This window comes from Hippopotamus amphibius, chromosome 13, assembly GCF_030028045.1.
Source record: "Hippopotamus amphibius kiboko isolate mHipAmp2 chromosome 13, mHipAmp2.hap2, whole genome shotgun sequence".
NCBI lineage: Eukaryota > Metazoa > Chordata > Mammalia > Artiodactyla > Hippopotamidae > Hippopotamus > Hippopotamus amphibius.
The window spans coordinates 25,090,679-25,115,121 of NC_080198.1; the positions used below are offsets into that span (position 1 = coordinate 25,090,679).

General features: G+C 43.8%; 1 protein-coding gene across 4 annotated transcripts in view; it reads left to right on the forward strand.

Annotated features, from left to right (window-relative positions):
- PRICKLE2 (prickle planar cell polarity protein 2) overlaps window positions 1-24,443 on the forward strand; it is a 335,365-nt gene that overhangs the window by 158,660 nt on the left and 152,262 nt on the right. Inside the window, exon 1 of one of the 4 annotated variants that reach the window (XM_057705869.1) lies at window positions 8,779-9,038. The exons of the other annotated variants lie outside the window; for them this stretch is intronic. The gene's annotated coding sequence lies outside the window, so the exon portion shown is untranslated. Of the gene's footprint in view, window positions 1-8,778; window positions 9,039-24,443 lie in introns of those variants that run through there. 4 annotated transcript variants of the gene reach the window in all.

The following is a 24,443-nucleotide window of genomic DNA, read 5'->3' on the forward strand; positions in this document are numbered from 1 at the left end:
TGGTGAGTTTTTACAAATTCATCCAGTCATGTAACCAGTGCCCCAATCAAGATACAGACCAGTTCTATCACCTTCTAAATTTTTCTCAATCCCACCTCCCATCTCCAACCCTTGGCTTTCCGTGCCTATAATTTTGCCTTTTCTGGAATGTCACATAATGGAATCATACAATATGTAGTCTTTTCAGTCCAGCGCCTTTCTCTTAGCGTGGCGTATTTGTGCTTCAGCCATCTTGTTTGTTTGGTTCTTTTACTCACTGGGTCATATTCCGTTGTGTGGATGTTCCACAACTTGTTTGTTCAGTATAAATAATAATACAAGGCACATTCAACATGACAAATCATGAACATGATATTTAGTAAAAGCAGATTTAGCAGAAATCCTGAAGGTGGTATGCAAATGAATGAGTCTTGGGGGAAGAAAACTAATTGACCAATTTAAGCATTAAAGGATTGTTGGTGGTGGTTCATCTTTTTTTTTTTTTTTTTTTTTTTCTTTTAGGCTGTGCTGCACAGCTTGTGGGATGTTAGTTCCCAGACCAGGGATTAAACCCGGGCCCTTAGCAGTGAGTGTAGAGTCCTAACCACTGGACTACCAGGGAATTCCCAGTTGTTCATCTTTTCATTTCTTACCCAAACCTTCAACAAAGTGTTTGATTGAAATATAAATAGGTTTCCTGTCACCTTAAGTCAGAATATACCTTTTGGGGCCTCCAGGTAAACCCAGTGATCTCCAGAACATCCTCTTCATAGTCTCTCATTTATTTTCGTTTGTTCATTTCCTCCCTCCCTGCCTCCTCCCTCCTTCCCGTCCTCCCTCCCTCTTGGCCTCCTTGTCCTTCTCCTTATTCTCATTCTGGTATTCTCTCTCCCTTCCTTCCTCCCTCCCTTCCCTATCTCCTCCCCCTAATACTTCACTGGAGTTTATGTAACTGAATTAATTAGACCTATTTCTCAAGGAGTTGGTTTTCCATAAAATTCACTTTGCAGTTGGCATGACAGAAGAGCTGGCATATTCATCAAATGCTACAATTTGTTCTTTGTATCTGAATCAGGCTGGGCTTGGGCTTCCTGCTTATCTGTTGTCCCTTTATACTAGTCTGTCCTTCGCAGGGAATGAGCCTGCATTCTTTGTGATTGGACTGGCTGATGCTTGTGAGTGTTGATAGATTGGGTGTGGAAATGCTTAATAGGGACAGACCCTATCTCCTTAGTTAGTGTTACAGAGTCCCCAGGATATAAAGTGTCTTATGAAAATAAGAGCTTTTCTTTTCCTTCCTTCGGCTGATCATATCGGTACCATTTAACAGAATAACATGATAAAAATCTTTGTTCTTTTTTAAATAACATATTAATTGCTGTTCTCTGTATTTATTCACTTTGTATTTCTGGTATATGTTCACTTTATAGACATTTCTGTCCCCCAGTGCATTTTAAATCTTCAAGCATACTCAAAGTATATATATTTTATGCAGTCGTATGTGTCTCTGGTGGGGTGGGGGGGATGCTCCTTGTAGCGAACGAGAAGATCAAAGTCTGTAGCTTTCTCCATTTAGTCTGTTTGCTGAAGAATACAAAGGCTGCTAAAGGATTTGAGTGCATATCCTCAAAGCTCATCAGAAATATTCTGAGCTCTAGATTTTTTTTCTCTCTCTCAGCAACATTTCAGATGTGGAGGTTCTCCTCGGTTGCCCCTGCTAGTGTTGCTGAATTTAAAATGCCACAGGAAGAAAGAAAGATCTGTTCTGCTTTCTCATCTGTGGAATGAGGGGGTTGGACTAGATGGGAGATGTCAGATTTATAGCACTAGTGCTGTCACTCCTTCTCCATCCACATGACAGACATCACTAATCAATCACAGCATGCTTTCCTGCCATTTGTAGCCTCAGACTTCTTATCAAGTCAGCACTCCAGGAATCCATTACTAATCACAGTGTTAGCCCAAGAGATGAACTCTTTTTGCCATTCTGAACATGATGGTGTTTAATCTATAGTGCAAACTTAAGATGGTTTATAAAGGTGAGATCACCATTGCATGGTAGCAGGAAGAATGTTGGAGTGCATGGGCAGTTTCAAGTGAGGAAGATTTCAGACCACTACATTTATGCTTCTTGAAGGCAGGCATCATGTTTTATTCCTGTTTTTCCATGTTTACCAAGTCTGTAAGGCAAACCCTTTCTCTTTGTGGACATCAGGTATGTGTTTGTTAAATGATGCATGAAGAAATGAACGGAAAGCTTGGCCTTGGCCAATTCTTTCCTCTCTAAGACTGCACAATTCAGTGCTTCTTCCAAAGGGCAGGCACAACCCTTGCCATTATTGAATTTCTCTACTTTAATTCAGGCCATATCTGCAGATTGGCTAGATCACTCTGTGTTCTTATCCACTGAGCATTGGCGGGGCCAAGTAACTTGGCATCACTGGTTGGACTTTACAAGTTTCCTCTCTATCCATCACCCAGGTCATTCATAAACTTGTTGAGTAATACTGAGGAGGATCCAATTTTTCCCTGCTGGACTCTGAATTCTTTCAACTTGATTTGTGGTTGGGAACCTGAAGGTTTCATGATAAAAAGAAGAATTCTGTCACAGTTTGGGGATTTATCATGGAAGAGAATCACTTGACACTTAACATAGGTAGCCTTCATTAGTTATTTTGGGGGAACTACCTTTTAAGTTCCTTTATTGAAAGGACTGGATCGGATTTAACTCTTTAAAATTTGATAGCATGATAATATTACTTTTGGAGGGTAGATTTAGTAAACATTCAGTATTCTTTGAGATAGTTTCATGAAAATAGATTGAAGCCTCTGTCTTCTTCAGCTTTCAGAAGAAAATCACTTTTTAAAAGAGAAGGCACTTTTTTCCCACCCAGGCACTGGATTTCATCTAATAATAACACCACCTACCCATTTACTAAAAATCAATTATAGGCCAGGCATTTCTGCTAAAGGCTTTACATTTATTATCCCTAAACCTCAAAACAACCCCAGGACTAGTGATATGAATTACATTTTACAGATGAGATGAAGGAAGCTTGGAGAAGTTACATAACTTGTCCAAAGTCACTAGGTGATAAGTGGCAGTACTGGAATTTAAAGTCAAGCCTAATTCTAAAGTATTTCCTCATAAGGATACCAACTCCCTCAGTGCAGATGTTACCTCCTCCAGGAAGCCTTCTGTCAAGTACCACCTTTCTGCAAGGCTGGTTGAGATGTTCTTTCTCTGTGTTTCTATAGTACTTAATTTTTTTATTTGTTTATTTTTTAAAATTTGATTGATTGGCTGCGTTGGGTCTTCATTGCTCTGTGTGGGCTTCTCATTGTGGTGGCTTCTCTTGGGCTCTAGGTGCATGGGCTTCAGTAGTTATGGCACATGGGCTCAATAGTTGTGGCTCATGGGCTCTAGAGCGCAGGCTCAGTAGTTGTGGCGCATGGGCCTAGCTGCTCTGCAGTATGTGGGATCTTCCCGAACCAGGGATCGAACCTGTGTCCCTTGCATTGGTAGGCGGATTCTCAACCACTGCGCCACCAGGGAAGCCCTCTATAGGAGTTTATGCACCCTTATGATGACACGCTCCATCTGTTTATCTGCTTCCTCTACCACCAGAGTAAGATTCCTGAGGACAGTGGCTTTGTGTTTCTGTTGGGTTTTTTGCTGTTTTTTCTGCCACTTTTGTTTAATGGCTAAATGAACACATCTTTCCCAGGATATCTCTGCCACTTCACCTTGGTACATAGGAGCCATGTTAATGTACAGCTAGGCTATTAAGAACCTTCTTTAGTTCAGAATTCATTACATTTGGAGATACAAGATCTAGGGAAATATAGTCCAGCACTAAATGTGGAATGGCAGACTTGCTTCTCTTTGATAGAACAAGTTCCTTCTACTTAACTCTGTCATTGCATTATTAAACTGTTTTACTTTTCCTCAGTTCAGTCTTTTATTAACTGTATTTTTATGAGTAATTAATACATGCAGATGTTCTGTTTATCCTGCTTGAGAAGCCCTTGTGATTCTTTAATCTGAAGATTTAGGAGTTTTATAAATTCGAGAAAATTCTTAGGCATTATGCCTCTCCTGAACGTCTATTCTTTCCCAACGGGATTCCTGTTAGATGTATGTTGGACCTTCTCAGTCTATCCTCTGTACCTCTTAACCTCATTTTCATAGTTTTCAACTCTTTATCCCTTTGTGTTTCATTTTGTTTAATGTCCTGAGATCTATATTTCTTTCTTCATCAGTATTTAACCTTCTGTTTCACCTCTCCATTGAGTTTTTAATTTAGTGAATCTATGGGGAGAGACATCATGTCTTTTTTTTTTTTTTTTTTTTTTTTCCATTTCTGGCGTTATTGTGTTTAACCATTTTAAACTTTATTGATGTTCTTTTTCAGTTGTTGTTTTATGACCTCTAACTCTTGAGCCTCTGATTCTCATACTTGTTGACTTTTGACTGTGTGTTTTGTAATTTACTACTGGCAGCTCATGCTTTGCAGGGCCAGTTTTAGCCCAGGTTACAGAACTGACTCTCCAGGGCAGTTTTTCATTTGCTTCTGTGGGGAATTCTTGGCATATCATGAACAGGATCACATTTTAGATCAATTGTTCAGTTGGAGTTTTCTGATTCTGCTTTTGGTTATTCCTACTCTACTCTCAAGAAAGGCACAGGCCTAGCATTTCTAATTCTCAACTTAAACGTTTCCCTCCTGCTCAGAACACAGGTAGAGAGACAAGTTTCCTTGGGTTAGTTGACAGTTTTTCTAGTCTATTTGTTCACTGTGGGTGTAGTCCTCAGTGAGTGTTCCTGGTTTTCTGCAGAGGTCTCCTAACAACTTGCTGCTTCTTCTCATTCCAAGGCCTCATCTTCTGTCCTCCTTGGGCATTCAAACCCTAGCCCCTAGGGAATCAAGACAAACTGTTTCCCTGTTGCCAACCACCTTCCCTTCTATCTAATAGCCCCAGAATGAGTTTGCATGCTCAGCCATCTTGTTTTTAGTTACCTCTTTATGTGTACCACCTGGGTTCTCTCCTTTCTTAATTGTGAGTCAGCTAAGCCCTTAAAATATTTTTTTTGTTATATCTTATCTAACATATCTAGGGTTTTTGAAGGGTTGGAATTTTTAGGCTGTCATCATTTGCCATCTTGCCAGAACCAGGGTCTTGTTACAAGCTCATAGTAAAATAATCAAATAACACACAAGAATATATGATGAAATATTAGTCTCCTTCCCATCGTAGACCTGTTTAGTTCTCAAACCACCTTGCCAGGTATAATAACCTGTGCCATTTTCTTAGGCATAGTTCTAGAAGCATTTTATACACATACAGCATGCGTACGTGTACACGATACGTGAAGATTTATTTATTCAACAAGGGATAGGTTTTACCTTCTACACTGTACTTACTAATATATTTTGGAGTTCATTGGTTTTTTTGTTTTGTTTTTAATTTTTCATCTTTATTGAAATATAATTGCCTTACAGTACTGTGTTAGTTTCTGCTGTACAACAAAGTGAATCAGCTGTATGTATACATATATCCCCATATCCCCTACCTCTTGAGCCTCCCTCCCACCCTCCCTATCCCACCCCTTTAGGTCTTCACAAAGCATCGAGCTGATCTCCCTGTGCTCTGCAGCAGCTTCCCACTAGCTATCTGTTTTACATTTGGTAGTGTATTTATGTCGGTGCTACTCTTTCTCTACATCCCAGCTTCTCCTTGCCCTCCTGTGTCCTCAAGTCCGTTCTCTACGTCTGCATCTCTATTCCTGCCCTACCACTCGGTTCATCAGTACCATTTTTCTAGATTCCATGTATATGCACTAGCATACCATATTTGTTTTTTTCTGATTTACTTCACTCTGTATAACAGACTATTTCCATCCACCTCACTACAAATAACTCAGTTTTATTCCTTTTTATGGCTAAGTAATATTCCATTATATATATGTGCTACATCTTCTTTATCTATTCATCTGTCGATGGACATTTAGGTTGCTTCCATGTCCTGGCGATTGCAGACAGTGCTGCAGTGAACATTGTGGAACATGTATCTTTTTGAAATATGATTTTCTTTGGATATATATCCAGTAGTGGGATTGCTGGGTCATATGGTAGTTCTATTTTTAGTATTTTAAGGAACCTCCATACTGTTCTCCATAGTGGCTATATCAGTCTACATTCCCACTAACAGTGCAGGAGGATTCCCTTTTCTCCACACCCTCTCCAGCATTTATTGTTTCTAGATTTTGTGATGATGGCCATTCTGACTGGTATGAGGTGATACCTCATTGTGGTTTTGATTTGCATTTCTCTAATGACTAGTGATGTTGAGCATCTTTTCATGTGTTTGTTGGCAATCTGTATGTCTTCCTTGGAAATGTCTGTTTAGGTCTTCTGCCCATTTTTGGATTGAGTTGTTTTTTTTTTTTTGATATTGAGCTGCATGAGCTGTTTGTGTATTTTGGAGATTAATCCTTTGTCAGTTGCTTCATTTACAAATATTTTCTCCCATTCTGAGGGTTGTATTTTGTCTTGTTTATGGTTTCCTTTGCTGTGCAAAAGCTTTTAAGTTTCATTAGGTCCCACTTGTTTATTTTTCTTTTTATTTCCATTATTCTGGAAGATGGGTCAAAAAGGATCTTGCTATGGTTTGTGTCGAAGAGTATCCTTCCTATATTTTCCTCTAAGAGTTTTACAGTGTCCTGTCTTACATTTAGGTCTTTAATCCATTTTGAGTTTATTTTTGTGTATGGTGTTAGGTAGTGCTCTAATTTCATTCTTTTACATGTAGCTGTCCCGTACTACTTACTGAAGAGGCTGTCTTTTCTCCATTGTATGTTCTTGCCTCCTTTGTCATAAATTAGGTGACCATACGTGTGGGTTTATCTCTGGGCTTTCTATCCTGTACCACTGATGTATATTTCTGTTTTTGTGCCAGTACCATACTGTCTTGGAGTTCATTGTTTATTAGTGCACTTAACTCTGCCTCTTTTTTTCTCATGACTGTGTAGTATTCCATGAAATAGATGTGCTGTAATTTATTTTACCATTTCCCCTATTTTTTATTGGATGGCCGTTTTCAGTTACTGTGATATTATAAACTATCCTACAATAAGCATTCCCGATCATATGCCTTTGCTGGCAACCATTTAACATACTTCTCTTTGTCTGTGTCTCTCTCCTCTTCCCCACTCTGTGATGGTTAATTTTATGTGTCAGCCTCATGGGGCTAAGGGCTGATGCCCGGATAGCTGCTAACATTGTTTTTGAGCGTGTCTGTGAGGGCATCTCTGAAAGAGATCAGCATTTGAATCAGTGGACTTTCTACAGAAGGTTCCCCTCACCAATGTGGGTGGGCTTTGTCCAATCTGTTGAGGGTCTGAATAGAGCAAAAAGGTGGAGGAAAGATCAATTTGCTCTCTCTGCTTGAGCTGTGGCTTCCATATTGTCTTGCCTTTGGACATTGGTACTCCTGGTTTTTGGGCTTTTGGACTGGCACCAGGACTTGTACCACTGGCATCCAGTTCTCAGGCCTTTGCACTCATCCTGCATTACAATACCAGCTTTCTTGGGTCTCCAAGTTGCAGAGTGCAGACCATGGGACTCTTCTATCTCTATAACCATGGTGCCAATTCCTATATTAAATCTCTGCATATCTATCTATCTATCTGTCCATCCTACTGGTTTTGTATCGCTGGAAAACCCTAATACACACTCCCACTAGGAGTTGGTGACCTCAGTACCTTGCGTGGGGCCTGGCACTGAGTCGGCACTGAATTCACATCTGTTTCATGAATGACTGTATACTCACCAAGAAGCCAAACCAGCAGTCAGACTGCCCCAGCCTCCAGGAAATGTATTTGGATTTCAGTAATGACACCAGCTCTTGACTATCTGGTAGTCTTTAGCTGTTAACTGGGCACATCTCCTAGTCCATAGATGAGCTAATACTATCTTTACAACAACCTTGTGAGATGGGAGATTTCATGATCATGCTTTACAGACAAGGAAACAAAGGCACAGGTTACATAATGAGTGAGAGGTGGAGGCTGTACCTGAAACATCTGGCTTCTTGAATACTGCCTTTTAATTAACATTTGTCTTGTCACAGCCGACAGAGGCTGCATCATTGTTCATTCCTTTGTTATTCATTCATTTATTCAATCAACAAATATTTACTGAGAGCTCACAGTGTTCCAGGCAGGAGGTAATACTGCACGGGAGGGATGGAAACATCCCCGCTGTGGTGGAATTTACAGTGCAAAAGGAGAGACAGAGTAAGCAAAAAAAAAAAAAAAAAAAAAAAAAGTTAAAGGGTGATGAGTGCTGGGAAAAGGGTAATGGGAGAATTTAGAAGCGCCTAGCTGCTGGGGGGTTCTTCCCAGCAATAGAGCATCTCCTAATCTGTGATGGGCCTTGAAGGATGAGTAAGTCGTGAGGGGTGAAGGCCAGGGGCCAGCCTGTTGCCTGCCTTCCTCGTGTATTCTGCTGTAAACCATAATTTTGCTTTTGCAGCCACTGTCAGCTCTCGGGACCTCCACATGCGAGGGCTAGAGCGCCTGTCCCCTTCTCCTTCTGAAAGGTGGCTGAACCCCCCTCCCCACCCCCATCAGCCTTTTCTAATTTTAAAGCAGTAGCTCCCTTGATTGAAATCTCAGTTTGGGAACAGACCTAGGATTGGCCTGGAGCTCGGAATTTTCACCAATAAGCGCAGCGGTAGGTGGGGAGGCGTCCCTTTAAGCAGCCAGGAGGCAGCCTGGAGCGCTCGAAGCTCCTCTCCCCGGACCCGAGCGATTTTCCTGGATCCGGAGCTGCGTACGGAGCAGCTGCCACCACCGCACCCCGGGAATGTCACCTCCTTTGCGCGGAGCCCCCGCAGGGCCCCCTCTGGCTCGGGGCAGTTGGCGGCCGACGCCCCGCTGGGCTTCTTAGCCGCAGCCGCATCCCCTGCCCCTGGGTCTGCGGCCCCTTCCCCCCAGCCCCTTAGTTCCCGGCGGCGGAGGCGCCGCAGCGGCGAGCAATGCAAGGCTGAGCCGGGTAAGTGGCCCCCCAGGGCCGGGGCGCGGTGAGGGGGCGCTGGGGCGCGTGTGCTCCTGCTTTTCACCACCCTCTCTAGGAAGGGGGGCCTTGAACTGGGACCGTAACCTCTGGGTGAGATGCGCCTTGCCACACAGACCCTGGGGAGGTCATGAGCTATGGGGGGGTGGGGGTGGGGGACCTTGGGATCATTTTGATCTGAGGGTCTCCCAGCCTTTGCGCAATTGATTAGCCAATAATAGTAACAGTATCACAAGGCAGGGATCATGTTATTGTATTAGGACTTCTTCGGGGGAAGCATTTAAACTTCCCTGAACTTGCTTTTTAAACAGCCTTTATTCTCTTACAATTCATTTCCCTCAAATATTTAAAATGTATGTATTGCTAATGACCTACTTATTTCCCTTATACTCTCAAAAAATGTTTCATGTCTCCAGGAAAGTCTACTTTAAAAGATGATGTATCTCTCCCCACATTCCTTATTGCTCATTTTCCTAGAACTTTAAAAATCCATTGCTTTTCTCCTTGTTGGATATCTGTAATTAAGCAGCGCTGAAATTTGTTCATTTATCCTCTCTGAATTGGGGGTGGAGGGAGGGAAGAGGCCCCCCTCTCCTGGTCTTCCTAGCTCTCATAGAAGAGTCTATGGGATGGGGAAAGTTGTTGAGCGGGGGAGTTCATTGGAACCCTGCTCTCCTAGGTTTGCAAATGTACCCTCTTGGCTGCTGGGAGACCTAGGACTTAGCGAGGCCTGAGATCATGGAAATCTGGGGTGCCTAGGCAGCTGTATCCTGGGAAATTTTAAAGCCAAAATACTCCCTAGGGATTGGGGTGGGGGAGGGGTAAGGTTTATTTAAAAGACGCATTTTCAGCTTCCTCCCTCTCAGAAATCTGTTTGCTCATGTGTACCTAAGGAAGAACTTGGAAGCCTAATGCAGAGGGCCAGCAGGTTGGTGATTTGTTTTGTTTTGTTTTTTGAAGATGAGGCTGCTGGGCTGCTGGAAGAAATACCTTCCAAAATTGGAGCAAAGTCTGATGCGTGGATTTGCCAAACTCCATTTCCGCCCATATTAAATTATTTTGGCTTGTAGCAGCCCTCATTTTGCTGTACTGGCCTTTATTTGCAGTTGTTTAGGTGTTGTGAATCATTTGTATACTTTGGGTTCCCCGCTTTCTGCAAACAGATGTTTTTATCTGTGCAACTAGTTGAGTAATTAGAGAGATGGACACAGCCCTCTGTGTACAGACGGAACACATGCCATTTGGGGAGGATTTGGGCCTTTGCTTTTTTCCGATCATCAATTGCCAAATCTTCCCAGCCATTGGGCAATTCAGATAAAGGTGTCAAGTGAGCTGAGCAGTGAAGAATTTGTATGTGCAGCTAATTCTGCTTGGTCCTTCAATAAAACATCTTCCCATGGGGCCAAAAAGTGGGGGGTGGGGGGGTGGGGAAGGCTTATAAAAATGATCCTGTGTTCTTAGTCACTGACTACCCAGCTCTCCCTGGATTTCTGAGAACCTGCCAGGAGAAACTGTTGAGTGGATGGAAGTTTCAAGAAATGCTGAGCAGAAATCAGTACAAGCCCTCCTTGAGTGACTTTTATTTCTGTTTGGAGGAAGGGAACACTTTGTTAGAATAACAAATCGTGGCTGCTTTTCAAGAGCAGAAAACAGTTCTTGTTCCGAAGGCAGATTCATTTTTAAGAGTGTGAATCATTTGGTTTAGGTTTTTTGCTTTTTTTTTTTTTTTTTTTTTTTGCTCTTGCGGTGGAGGCTTGGAGATGATTAAATGTCTTGTCTGCAGGAAATTACCAGGAGATTTGAGTATTTTCCTGAATCAGCCTCAGATGGTACACAGCTTTGGGTATAAAACAAGAAAGCTCTGTTACCAGGCAATCTTTCTGCTGTGATACCCTCAACCTCTCCCAGCCTTTCAAGCTTCTCCCTCAACAAGCCTTTTCTTTTTTTATTTTTGGGATTAAGCTTCCATTTGAGAAACTGAAACAACTCTCTCAGTTCCTCCCTGAGCTTTTTAAGATGGAACTTATTTTTGAGACAGTTTTATCGAGCCCACTTCCCGGTTGGCCTCTTCCCGCTAGCCTTAAGCAGGAAAAGCTCTTGGCTCCTTTTCCCAAGATTTCTTTTAAGCCCAGATTGTTATCCTTAGGGACACAGACGTGTCTCAAGGAATGAGAGCAGCAAAGGTTTGAACTAGCGCTCACCAATTTGGTGGTGCCATTTATGGTCTTTGTAGAGCTGTTTGCAGAGAAGGCAGAGTGATTCCGTGTTGCGTTTACCCCCAGAGTACATCAGCAACGTGAAGAATGGGCAGTTAAAAGGAGGCCAGGGACCACCAAGGGGTACAACGCCCTGCTTTATGTAACACTTACAGAGATCTGCAGTTTTTCATAATTTTGGAAAACCAAATCTTAGAGGCACTCTGCTCCGCAAGCTGGTTTTCTGAATCTCTCCTGAAAGGTACCTGGTCACATGAAGCACCTCCGAGCTGTGTAATCAAAGAGCTCTGGGTGCATGTACACTCTGTGATATTCCGAGGTCAGTGAGAAGAAGCAGAGGGAGTAATTTTTTTCAGCTACCAGAACACAGAATGGTCATCCGAGTTGAATGTAATGAAACTTTATGGAAACTGTTTGGGGATTTAAAATGTAATGTTCCCAAAAAGTTCTTGGTTTTTGTTTTTTTCCTCAAAATCTAAGTGGCAAGGGATTCTTTCCCAGGATACTTAGCATTTGATTACCATGCAGTTTTTTTTCTCTTTTTTTTTTTGTGATGTTCTTTTTTCATATCCTGCTGCTCTGTGACAAGCAGAGGAAGACTCGTTTTTGCAAAGATTGTATCTGGGCGTCTTCCAGAAGATACTGAAGATGGAGGGTGGTGGAGGGAACAGACAGACGCAGGTACTGTGGGACTCAGTGTCTGGGAAAACTCATGAGTGATTTCCCTGCGAGTGTAGCCCAGAGGCCTGTGAGAACCACTTCACATTTGACTTTTACCAGCCAGCTTGTGTATAGAAATCATTGTACCTACCCATCAGGAGGGTCTTCCTCCTCCCGAAGCACCTTCCCAGGCAAGATGCCAAACATCAGGGAGTGTGTACGTGACATTGCTTCTCACAGCTTTGAAAGTCTGCCTTGCGCTACTTTTTATTTAAAGAAAAAAAGTGACTACTTGATTTCTTGGTAACAGTTACAAAAGATTCCTTTGCATTCACCTAGGCTGCTGTAATTACAAAGACTTTTAATTTTTCCAGTGATTGAGGCTTTTGAGGATGAGGCTTTTGAGGATTAAGCTTTTGAGGAGAAGTGAGTATCTATTGAATTGGATTTCAGATAAATTCTAATTTTGAGCCCTGGACTGTCTAGCCTGGAGAAAGGGTCTCATATTGCATATTATACTGGATGATAGCAATAAATGAATGGTAGCTGGTAACTTACTGAGCCTTTGCCAAGCACAGAAGACGTGTCTTATCAATCTTTCTTAGACTTTTCCTGGGCATACAGATATTCTTCAGAGAGTCTGTTTTAGGGGGTCTGTGGTAAGACCTAGAAATCTGCATTTTAAGAAGCATCTCAAATGAGACCTTGGACTCTACCTTGAGACACACTTGGCTTTTCATTTATTATCGCCTAAAATCTTCACAGTGACCCTGCAGAGTAGGTGCTGTTATCATCCCTGTTTCACAGATGAGGAAGGGTAGGCTCAGACAGGTTCAGTAATTCCCCTGGGTCACACAGCTACTAAGTGGCCTTGAGGGGCACTTGAACCTGTGACTGTCCAACCTCAGTGTCCGTGGAGCTCACGCTTATGCTCCTGGTGGTTGTGTGGTCTTCTCTTTACAGATTGCACCTAGTGACCCCTCCGCCCAAGCCTCTCTGCTGCACTGTTCCCTGCAGCGTTCACAGGAAGCGCACAGCTGCAGTCCACGAGGGCCCCTTGTGGCAGAATACAGGGGGCCTGCCTGGCGGTGTGGGGATTCATTTGGTACTGGAGAAGCATCTGACTGATTTGCCTTGTGTTCTCTAACTGCTGAACCAAGGTGACCTACGGTCCGATTGATTTACTTGTGAAGTGCTTTTGCATCCCCCAGCTTTTTGGAATCCTTAAGGCAGCGCTGTCCTTCAGTGGGCCCTTCTACAGTCCCCAGTGTCACCTCTTTCTTCCTCTCCAGGCACTTCCCTCGGGCTCCTCCCACAAGACCCTTCACCGTTCACACGCCCAACAGGGCTGAAGCCTCTTCCTAGTGCCCATGACCTGAGCCCACCTGGAGCCCCTCTTTTCCCTCCATCTTCTGCGTAAACTAACCTCCTCCCTGCAGGTGGATTCCTGCAGAAAGCAAACATGGAGGGAAAGTTGTAAAGAAAGGGGCAGAGGCGAGGAGGAGCCTCATTTACGCCTCCTGCTTGAGTCCCCCTGGCCTGACCTGGTTTCTCATGCCCCTGGGCTCATGGCCCGGAGCAGATTTCTCCTGCTTAATTGTTACAGGATTGTGATACAGGACAAACCACTTAACCTCGTGCACTTTGCCTCCATTATCTGTAAAATGGAAAGTTCATGTCAACCCTTTCTCCTTTGGGTACAAGTGACATAATGTCTGTGGAAACACTTTGGACTTTGTTCAAACTCATTTTGAAGACGTGATCCTGTTGCCTTCTAGCAGCGGTTCCCCTACGGTGTTCTAGGAAACACCTCTTTGGCGAATGGCTCTTCCAAGCAAGAAAGCCATAACATGGTTCCATGTATATTTGGAACATGGGATACCCTACATCTCTCTCTGGAGCAATCACAGTTCATACTAGCACATTAAAGGCTCTGAACCCTGGAGTAGGGAAACCTCTTTAACTATGACTTTGCACCTTCCATGCTAATGTGACCCCAGAATCTCTTTGCAGCCTGACTTGTTAATATGCTGCAGAACACACTGGGGGGAAGCTGCTATAAGTCAAGCTGTCAGCTCTTCTGTTTATTAGCCTTTAGACAAGTCACTAGCTTTCTGAACCTCATTTTCCTTCTCTGTGAAATGGGAATGATAATGAGATCTACCCTACAAAGTTTGGGGGATGGTTAAATAAATTAAGAGACGCAGAGATCACCTTCCACCTGCCAGGAACATTTGTGTGAGTGCATCGTTCCCTCCTTCCTGTGGGTTTCCTCTCCCTTTGGCAGGCTTAGGTGTATCCCACGTGCTGCCTCTTCCTCTTGCCTCAGTCTCCTTTGCTGTTCTTTCTCCTACACCGCTCCTGTTCTCTTTGTCCTCATTCTCCTCCTTTTCATTTTTATTGGCTCCCTTGCTGACAGCATGCAGTCCATGGCCTCACGCAATGACTGCCGGATTTATTGGAGTGGCCAAAAAGTTCGTTCAGTTAATGAATGTGTTGTTCAATAAAGTTACTGGTGAGAATGAAAAGTGTCTTTTATTTTTACTTAAAATCGAGCAAACTTTTTGGCCAGCCCAATACGTCCTATGCCTGGACCTCTCTACTGAGCTCCAGACTTAACACAGCTCTTTCTTCAGCGACTTCAATCAGGTGTTCAGTGAGCTTCTCGAACCTGATGTGTGAGAGCACAACTGGAGATTTATTCTCCTCCCCCAACCTTTACCAGGTCAGGTGGCACCTCCAGCCACCCAGCCCTTTGAACTACAAGCTTTTGGCATCTTTGATCTTTTTTTTTTTCCACACACTCCCATGTCCAATCCCGTAGAAATGAGTCTTTTCAACTCTACTTCAAAAATATATCCCACATTGGACATGGGGGAGGGAGAGGGAAGACTGATGGGAAAGGGGATTGATTTCACTTCCTTGGGTACAAAAAATGCTTTACATTCCCTGTAGAGTGTGGGTTTCATGGAATAGACACAGGCTCTACACCTAAGATATGCATTTTGCTGCATGTAAATTGCACCTCAGTAAACAACATGATAGAAAAGATGTTTATCCCAAATGGAACACTGTTTGTCACCTCTGCAGGCACAACTTTAGTGTGTGCGACCATTGTTTCTCACCTTGATGGTTACTCAGTAACCTTCCCAAATACGCAGTGTTTTTGAAGCTTAAATCAGACCATGTCCCTCCCCCGTGTAACAGCTTCCAACAGCTTCCCCTTGCAATAAAAATAAAATCCAAATACTTTACGGTGAACTGTGAGACGCCCCCTCCTCTCCTCCACCTTGGCGGAGACTGACCCTGGTCTGCCCCTGCAAGGTTGCCTCCCTTCCCAAACAGTCGTCGCCATGCTCCAGCCACACTGGCCCTTCACATTCCAAGTTTCTGCCTGCCGCTGGGCCTTTGCACTTGCTCTTCTTTCTGCTTGGAATGCTCTCCTCCTAGAACTTTGCCTGGCTGGCAGCTTCTCATCATTGACATCCTTGGCTTAAATGTCACTTGGCCAAGAGGGCTTCCTACCTGGCTTTGCTTCACCAACGCGCCCCCCCCCCCCCCCCCACACACACACCCCGTGTTTCTCTTTGCCCTGTCACCTTGTTACTTTTTGTCCAGAACCCTTTTCAAGGTGTAAAATATTTGTTTTTCAACATGGCAACTGTCTGCCACTCCCTCCTAGTCCCTGAAAGGCAGGGACTATGTTAGTCAACTCCCACCCTCAATGTACAGTTCCCGCCACCTCCTAGGGGCTCACTAAGCTGACTGACCATGACCTAATTCAGGGTCTGACATAGCAACTGCAAGAAAATTGTTACTTAATATAAGTCGTTACGTTCTTTTTATGGCTCTCCTCTTCTCAACTCCCTCTTCTTTTTGGGGGAAATGGAACCAGGAAAAAGCATCTTACCCTCACTAAATACACATATTTAATGTTTCTGACCTACAGTTTTTTGTTTTTTGTTTTTTTAAATTATAAAACGAGGTCAGTGATAGTAGTCCCTCATGGGGGTCTCTACACCCCTTAGAGGACGGTGTTCTTGCAGTGAGAGTGAGGCATTCATGTTTGATCGCCTTTTAAAACTGCACCCCCAGCTAATGGTTTTCTTTGAAGACCCTGAGCTTCTGAACTTTCCTGCTGGGGAAGTCTGATCAGATGCAGCTGCTGCTCTGGGACTTGACTTGGGATGCAAAGATTTTTTAAGATCAACGGCAACGCCCACGAATGGCTTTGGAGCTCAGAAGGCAGTAAACACATATATATTTTAATTTGTTAGAGAAAATTCTGCCCGGAGAACAAAGGTTAGACTAGATAAAGAGTGCCCCATACCCTTCCCCCTCTGCTCCCAAAGGCTCTCACCCACTATATTTGCTGGAAGTACTCGTTTAAAAATCAGAGCAAAGGATTGTACGTTCTAGAAATGGGGGGGAGGGGGGGAATCAACAAATATTGGTGGAGATGAGGATGTCCTTCCCTGGATAAACTGTGGAAGAAAGTAACACAGGCATTTCTGAAAACTCACATGCCATGGTTTATTTATTTGGACTCTGTTGAGTTACCAGGGCAGGAGGAGTGCTTAGAATTTATTTGCCTGGAGCTCTGGTTAAGAAGGACTGGGGGGGAGTCAAGGAAGGGAGGGAATACGGGGATATGTGTATAAAAACAGATGATTGAACCTGGTGTACCCCCGAAAAAAAATAAATTAAAAAAAAAAGAAGGACTAGGGGGCCGTTGCAGAGCTCAGGGCATTGTGCTATGATTGATTAGCAATGTTTGCCATGGGCAAGAACCATCTCTGGTCTTATACATAAAGAATTAGAAATATAATAGATTTAGAAGTCCCCATGGAGGTCATCTAGTCCAGCTCTTGATCTGATAACTACTATGCTGTGTTTGGGGAGCTTTAAAAAATAATCATGAGCTTGGAGAAGTAATAACCCTTAAATTTTTAGGCCTTTGTCCCCTCTTGGTCTCATCTGTATTTTCAGCTTGACATACTGCAGCACTTCCCTGGACTGGTCAGTGGGATCTTCCAGTTAAGGTTGGGAAATTCTGCATTACCATACCCCTTCTCAAAGACACATAAGGCACAATAAACATACTAAAGGTCCCGAGAAGTCCAACTGTAAAAACACCTGTCTAACATTAGTTCCCAAACCTGTGTGATCCCAGGATGCTTCTCAGGGACTGGTGTGGCCATGTTGTAGAACATTGTTTACATCATGCTGTACAATGTTTAGATAATGGAGAGTGTATTCATGTCCTGTGGCTGTTTTACCAAATTGCCGTAAACTGGATGGCTGAAAGCAACAGAAATTTATCCTCTGACAGTTCTGGAAGCTGGAAGTTTGAAAACCAAGTTGTTGGCAGGGCCACTTAGGGAGAGAATTCATTCTTTGCCTCTTCCAGTTTCTGACAGCTGCCAGCAATCCTCGGTGCTCCTTGGTTTGTGGCCACATCACTGTAATATCTGCCTCCACCTTCACATTGTCTTCTCCTCTATGCATGTGTCACACCTCTCTCTGCCTTTCTCTAAGGAGGACACTTACACAATCACACTTAGGACCCACCCGGATAAGCCAGGATAATTTTCTCCTTTCATAAATCTTAATTATATCTGCAAGGGCCCTTTTCCCAATAAGATGCATTCACATGTTCCAGGAATTAGGATGTAGATGTATCTTTAGGGGGACATTTTTCAACCACTCAGAGGCATACTGACTCCAAAGTCGGAAGACCTGGATCAGATTCTCACTTTGCCAAGAGCTCTGCCTGACCTGCAGCCACATGCTTAAATCAGGGGTCAGGGCGCATGTCTTTACCCCTCAGCACCTCAGTTGCCTCAGTTATGAAATGGGATGTCATCGCACGTACTTCATAGGATTATTGTAGAGATTAAATGAGCTAATACTGGTAAAGTGCTTAGCACAGGTGAACACTGAATAAATGCTAGCTTATTACTATAATTATATATTTTTACTGCTGTTACAGCTGCTACCATTATTACCGTGTCCCTTCCCTTTGAACCTATGGTCAAATGAAGTTACATGGGTGCCTTGTCGCAAGACTATCCAGGGCTCCTTTCGAAACCGGCAAACTGGTTCTCCAGTCTGTCAAAGATCGTGTTATATTTTTTGAATCTTTTCAAGTGAACACATCTGATGCTCATAAAGTGAACATACACATGTTCCCAGCACACAGAGTAAGAATGAAATGTCACGAGTGCCACGGCGGCCCTTCTGCCACCCTCTCACCACTGACTACTGCCTTTACGTCTAGCGTGATAGGTGTTGTTGTTTTTGTATTTGATGTAAATGGAATCATACTCTTTTTGTACCTGGGTTTTTTCATTCAACCTTCTCTCTGTGAGATTCAGTCATTTAGTTTTTTGTGGTTGTAGATCATTGGTTTTAATTGCTGTATAGTATTCCATTGTTAAATAAATCACAGTGTATCCATTCAATTTCTCATGGGCATTTGGTTAGTTTTTAGGTAGAGGCTATTCCAGAGAATGCCATAACAGACATTCTAATACATCCTCCTGGGGAACATTTAATGCTGAGACAAAATACATGATACTTTTCATCAAGAACTCTCTCCCCCACCTCCATCCCAATTGCCTGCTTCAGATTCTTGGCAACGTGAAGAACTCATAACCCAGGGTCTTGGCCGATCTGAAGGAACTGATCCCTTCCCTGGCCTACGCACCACCCTCCTAAGCCATTGGCCAAGCCTCCCTTTCCTTGATGTGTTGAAATCTGTTGAGCCTCCACGCTTGCCAGAATACTTTCCCCTGCCTTCTAGTGGGCTGAGCCTGGATGTGGTAATCTGAAGGAGTCGACACCCAGCCAGAGACACAGCTCCGCCTCCCAGCGTCCCATTCCGTGCCACCTCATTCATTTACTCACGCCTCTGTGCCCTTGCCAAGCCCTTGCTTCCCTGACTGCTTTCAGGAGGGATGGGATGGCCACAAGGGTCCCTTTCTTCCTCCTTGTGGGGCCTCCGCTGCACTAATCCTGTACCCTCATTTCATAATCCCAAGCCTGGTATTTGAAACAACCCAAACCCTTTGACGGATTAGAGTGTCCAACCAAAGGTTGGGGGCAGAAGAGTGGAGGAGGGAGCTGGCACAGACTGGCAGAGCGACGTGGGCATGAGCCAGAAACTTGGCGCCGTTGCCCAGAAAGGTTGGGAGCTGACGATTTAACTCAACCATATAATTTTCCTTTTGTTGGAGAAGGTTGGAGCTCATGTCTCAACTGCTCCTGGTGTTACATCCATGAGAAGCTCTTTCTAGACGCCCAAATTGAGTTTGGTCAGGTTGAAGCATTCCTGCCATGTGGTGAATGGTGGAGTCATATGTGTGGCTTTGCCCAGGGTTCCATTCATTTGTGTCAGATGGGCAGTTTACACCTGTCAGTTCTGGAATTAGCTGAGGAAATGTAGGCTGGATAGTAGGCCCAGTTACCAGAACATTCCAGAGAGATCTACGTGAAATGAGGCTTTTCCTTTGTCTTACCCACTTTGTCCCTTTTTTGGTTAGGTGGTCTTGACGATATATGTCTATGACAGGTAGAGTGGGGTGGGAGGTGTGGGAAACGATACATTAGAAGTGTCTTTGTTAGGCTCTCATGTGTGTTTTTTATTGCCTGGTGATCAAGAAGTAGGAAAGAAAGTGAAGGTACTTGGGAAGGGTGAGGTTGACTGGAAAATTTTTTTTCTTATCTGTTCAAGCCAACAAAGAATTAAGCCAGACTTTTCTGTAGGATTATAATATCTTGCAAAGAGTAACAAATAATTGAGAGCTTTTTTGGAGATTTAATTATAATAATAGCTGTCATTTATTGAGCATTTTATGTGACTAGCAGTGTATTTGGGACTTTTCTGTGTGTCACAGGTCAACAGATGTTTTCTGTAAAGCGCCAGACAGTAAATATTGTAGATTTTGTGAGTCGAGGCAAAATCGAGGACAGTTTGTAGGTACTTATCTAATGAAAAAACAGATTTCCACAGCATTTTTACTGAAAAAAGCCCAGAATGTAGTAATAATTGAGTATAATGTTTTCATAATACAGGTCTACTAATGAGAAGGATGGAATTCTTTTTTGAGGTGGTGGGGATTAGAGTTATCATTTCCTACCATCAGATTGATTAAAAATGGTCATCTGTAAACATCACTCTTAGCTTATGGGTCATACAAAAGCAGCTGGTGGGCTGCAGGCTGTAGTTTTATCTGCATTATTGCTGAGCTTTATTTATCAGTAACAAGTGAGCTGGGCTGCCCAGGACCGAGAAGGACTCACAAGTGGCATCAGTGAGTTGGGCATCTATTTCTCTCCCTGTGAAAGGAGTGTAGAGGTGGCTGTATAGGGCTGGTCTGGCAGCTTCACTATGTCATAGTGATTCAGGTTTCTTTTTTCCAGCCCTGCCAACCTCAGGGTGTGGTTCGCTTCCTCAGGGTCGTTCCATGGTCCCAGCTGCTGCCACCACATCTATATTCCAGGCAACAAGACACAAAGGGAGAAGAAGAGCACATCTCTCTCTCTCTTTTTTTTTTTTTAATCTTTTGGGGATTTTTTTGAAGTATGCTTAATTTATAATGTTGTGTTACTTTCATTTGTACAGCCATGTGATTCAGTTACACACACGCACACACACGTGTGTATATATATATTCTTTTTCCAATTCTTTTCCATCATAGGTTATTATAAGATATTGAGTATAGTTCCCTGTGCTATACAGTAGGTCCTTGTTGGCGCTCTATTTTATCAATAGTAGTGTATATATGTTAATCCCAAACTCCTAATTTATCCCCCACAATGCTTCTACTCTTTTTTTAAGGAGACGTCTCCTAGTTCCACCCAGTCTCACTACTATCTTCTTGGCCAGAACTTGGTCACATGAACGCACAGCTCTGCAGAAGAGGCTGGGAAATGTAGTGTCTTCTCCAGCTATTCATGTGCTTAGAGAACTCTTGGAATCCTGCTCCTGAGTGAGCAGGAGAGAGGTTCGGATGAGTACCTGGAGTTGTCTGCCGTAGGTAACAAGGGCAGTCTGAGCATCTTCCCCAAGGCCTTGTGGGAGCAGAAAGGGATTTGAACCATGTCTGCCCAGCCCCAAGGTCTCCTCTTCTTGCATCTGCCCTCAAGCCTTTGGGGAGGTACACATGTACGATGTTAGGAATGAGGTGAGAGGTGATTTCTATCCTTCCAAAGATGTTCCCAAGGTACCTATAAGGAAGGATGATGCCCATCATCCTTCAGTGGAGAGCACTGGGAAGGCTGGACCAGGACACATGGCTGTGGTTGAAGCTGAAACCGGGCCTCCTCCCTCCCCCTAAACATTAGTGCATATCTTGAGATCCTCCCAAACCTTCCCTGCAGTCACAGAGAACAGGAAATGAGAGCAGCAGCCAACCACGCAGGCATGCACGCAGGGAGAAGCAGGCAGGTCCTGGCCTTAGCCCACCTACCTACCAAACTTCATGAAAGGAAAGACATGGGAGGGAGGAAACAGTGCCTGCGTATGTGGCCCTTTAAAGTGACCCTGCTCACTCCTATGGGTTAGAATTTAGCCAACCAGGGTCCCAAATTCTTATGCTGAGTGAAAAGCGAGGTATGAAGTTTCAGATTCCTTCCACATACTACATCAACTACACACTACCTACCTCTACATATATATGTAGAGGAAATCTGAAACCTCATATTTTTGTGTCTCTGTGTATGTGTATATATATGCAAATGTGTGTATTTATGTGTATATGCGTACGTGTATAATATATAGATATGGATATAGATCCAGATATGGATATCTAGCTATTAGAGGACATTTACATGCTGGCCAAGTACCAAATCATTCCTCTCACATGATGTCACAGCAGTCCTTTGGGGCACCATCGTCTTCTCTATTTTAAAGATAAGTAAATACAGTGTCGAGAGCTTAAGTAACTTGCTCAAGACCACACAGCTGGTAACCCGGGCGTTTAGACTTGAGATTTTACTTTCAACTCTGCGGTTCCTGACTATAATACTAAAGTCACCCTGTGACCTAAAAGCTGAAAGAGCATTTTCAACAGAGCACATGGGATTGCGGGGAAAGGAATGATTAATTTTGACTTGAGAGGGAGAAAAATGCCCAGAGGTTCTGACATTTGATCTGGGGTCAAAGAATGACTAGGGCCACGCGGGTGGGAAGAATGAAGTCCACTGAGACGGATTATTGTTGGCGACAGATATTATGTAATATGCCACAATGATGATAACTAGCCCTGGGTGCTTAGGAGCTGAGAAGTGGATTCAGTGCCCTGTCTTCCTGTGCACCTTCCTCTGGATGTTACCACCACCCTAGAGATAGATGACCCACATTCCTGAGGTGGCTGCTTGTCTCGCTGCGTTTCAGGCTTGCCTGTCACACTGAGGGACAGGGGCAAAGCCTCGCGCCAGAAGATGACTTGCACTGAGTTTTGATGGTCTGGTATTGAATGGTTTGTTCCCCTCCCGGCTGTATTCGTGGCTCCAGTTTGTCTAAACCCGCTGTGTGCTCACGTAAAGGAATATAGCTCATCAATTAAAGAGGAGGTGGAAGTCAGTTTTAGTAATGAGGCGCCTGCTTAATCGCATCAGCAGGCTTAGGAGAGACCATTAAATATTTATTGAGTTGTTGGCATTAACATTGTCACTGTGCCTGCTGTGGACACTAGAACTCTCTGGAGAGTGCAGTTGTCTCCCGCCAAGCCCGCAAAGGGAATGGGTGGCTGCACCAAAGCCTACACCCCTGTGATCACGAACCCCCATCCGTCTCAGGGCCCCAAAGAGACTGTATGAATAATCGCCAGTTGCTCAAGGAGACTTGGCCGAAGGTGCAGAGAGTGAGAGGCACAGGCGCTGATGGCGCGTCAGGAGGTGCCCCACCTTGAAATGCCCTCCCATGAGATCAGCCAGCCTCACCAGTGCACAGTCCAGGTTGCCCTTTGATTTTTTTCCAGGGCCACTGTTTCTCGAGAGTTTTGTTTATGACTTATTTATTTATTATTGGAGTATAGCTGATTTACAATGTCATGTTCGTTTCAGGTGTACAGCACAGTGATTCAGTTATACACACCTACATATCTATCTATATATTCTTTTTCAGATTATTTTCTTTTATAGGTTAGGTTATTACAAGATACTGATTACAGTTAGTTTGACTGTGATCAGCCATGGTAAGATGTAGGTCCTTGCTGCTTCTCTTTTTTCCTCCTTCTTCGTTGAAAGAATTCTTTCAAACAGGGCTGCGTCCTCCCGGGTGAGAGACTGCAGACCGCATCAGCAGGTCCAGCATTTGTCCTGTGATCGCCTTCCAAATAAGGCGTGCTGTAGGTACCCGAGCCACCGCGAGGTCTTGAGCTGATCAAGGAGTCAATTATTATGCATTAAAAAGCAATTTGTCATCTCGTGTTGTGAACTCCTGTGTTATTTTTAGGCCGGTCTTTTAATTTATGTGGCATGCAAGGACGGGGTTTCTCCTGTGAACTTCTGGAGGGTTCGTGGAAGAATAACCAGGGTAGGGGGTGAGGCGACCAGTGCAGATAGGTCTCTGAATAACTTTGTGATAATCCCATAATTCAGTAGCTTGAAGCAAGGACTTTGGAGTCAAACAGCAGTTCAGATGCCAGCGCTGCCATTTCCTATTTTTACGATGTTCAGTGGGTTGCTTAGACTGCTGACATCTGTTTCTTTACCTATAGAGTGGATTAATTACAGTATCTACCTAAACAAGTGGATGGGAGGACAAAATGGGACAATGCGCATAAAGCCGTTTGCAGAATACTTGGTAGATAGCAACCATTTAATAATTGGTAGCTGTTGTTATTATTTCCTGAACTTTTAACTTCAGCTAGAACTTTCTAGGCTTTCAACTCTCTGTAAGACCAGATGGGAGATGAATCTTGAATAAATTATGGAAATTCAGACCTAGAAGGTACCAACAGGAGATCATGTAATCCAGGAGTTTGCAAACGGTGGCCCTCTGGCCAAAGCCGGCCTGCAGCTTGTTTTGTAAATAAAGTTTTATTGGAACACCTCCGTGCGCATCCATGTGTGTATTGTCTATGGCTGTGGTCTCTCTGCAGGGACAGAGTTGAGTAGCTGTGACAGAGACTCTGTGGGCTACATGGCCCTCAAAGCCTAAAATATTTTCTCTCTGACTCTTTACTTAAAAGGTTTATTGACCCCTGAGCTAAGCCCCTGAGGTTTTTACCCCTTAGGAAACCAAATCCCAGAGGAGGGCAAAGACTTGCCAGGATAAACAGCCAGCTCTGTAATGTAAATGCCCTGACTCGTGTACCAGTGCTCCCCCCGTCACCCAGGCTGCCTCCTGGCTCCGTAAGGAAGGGTCATCCAAAGCACAGAGAAAAGCGCGTGCCACTTGCAAGCTATCGCAAGAGCGCACATGACCAGCAGATAGACCGATTCCGTCATGGAGGAAACAACGTCTTAGAGGTGAAAGATCAGCACTGGGATGGTGGGG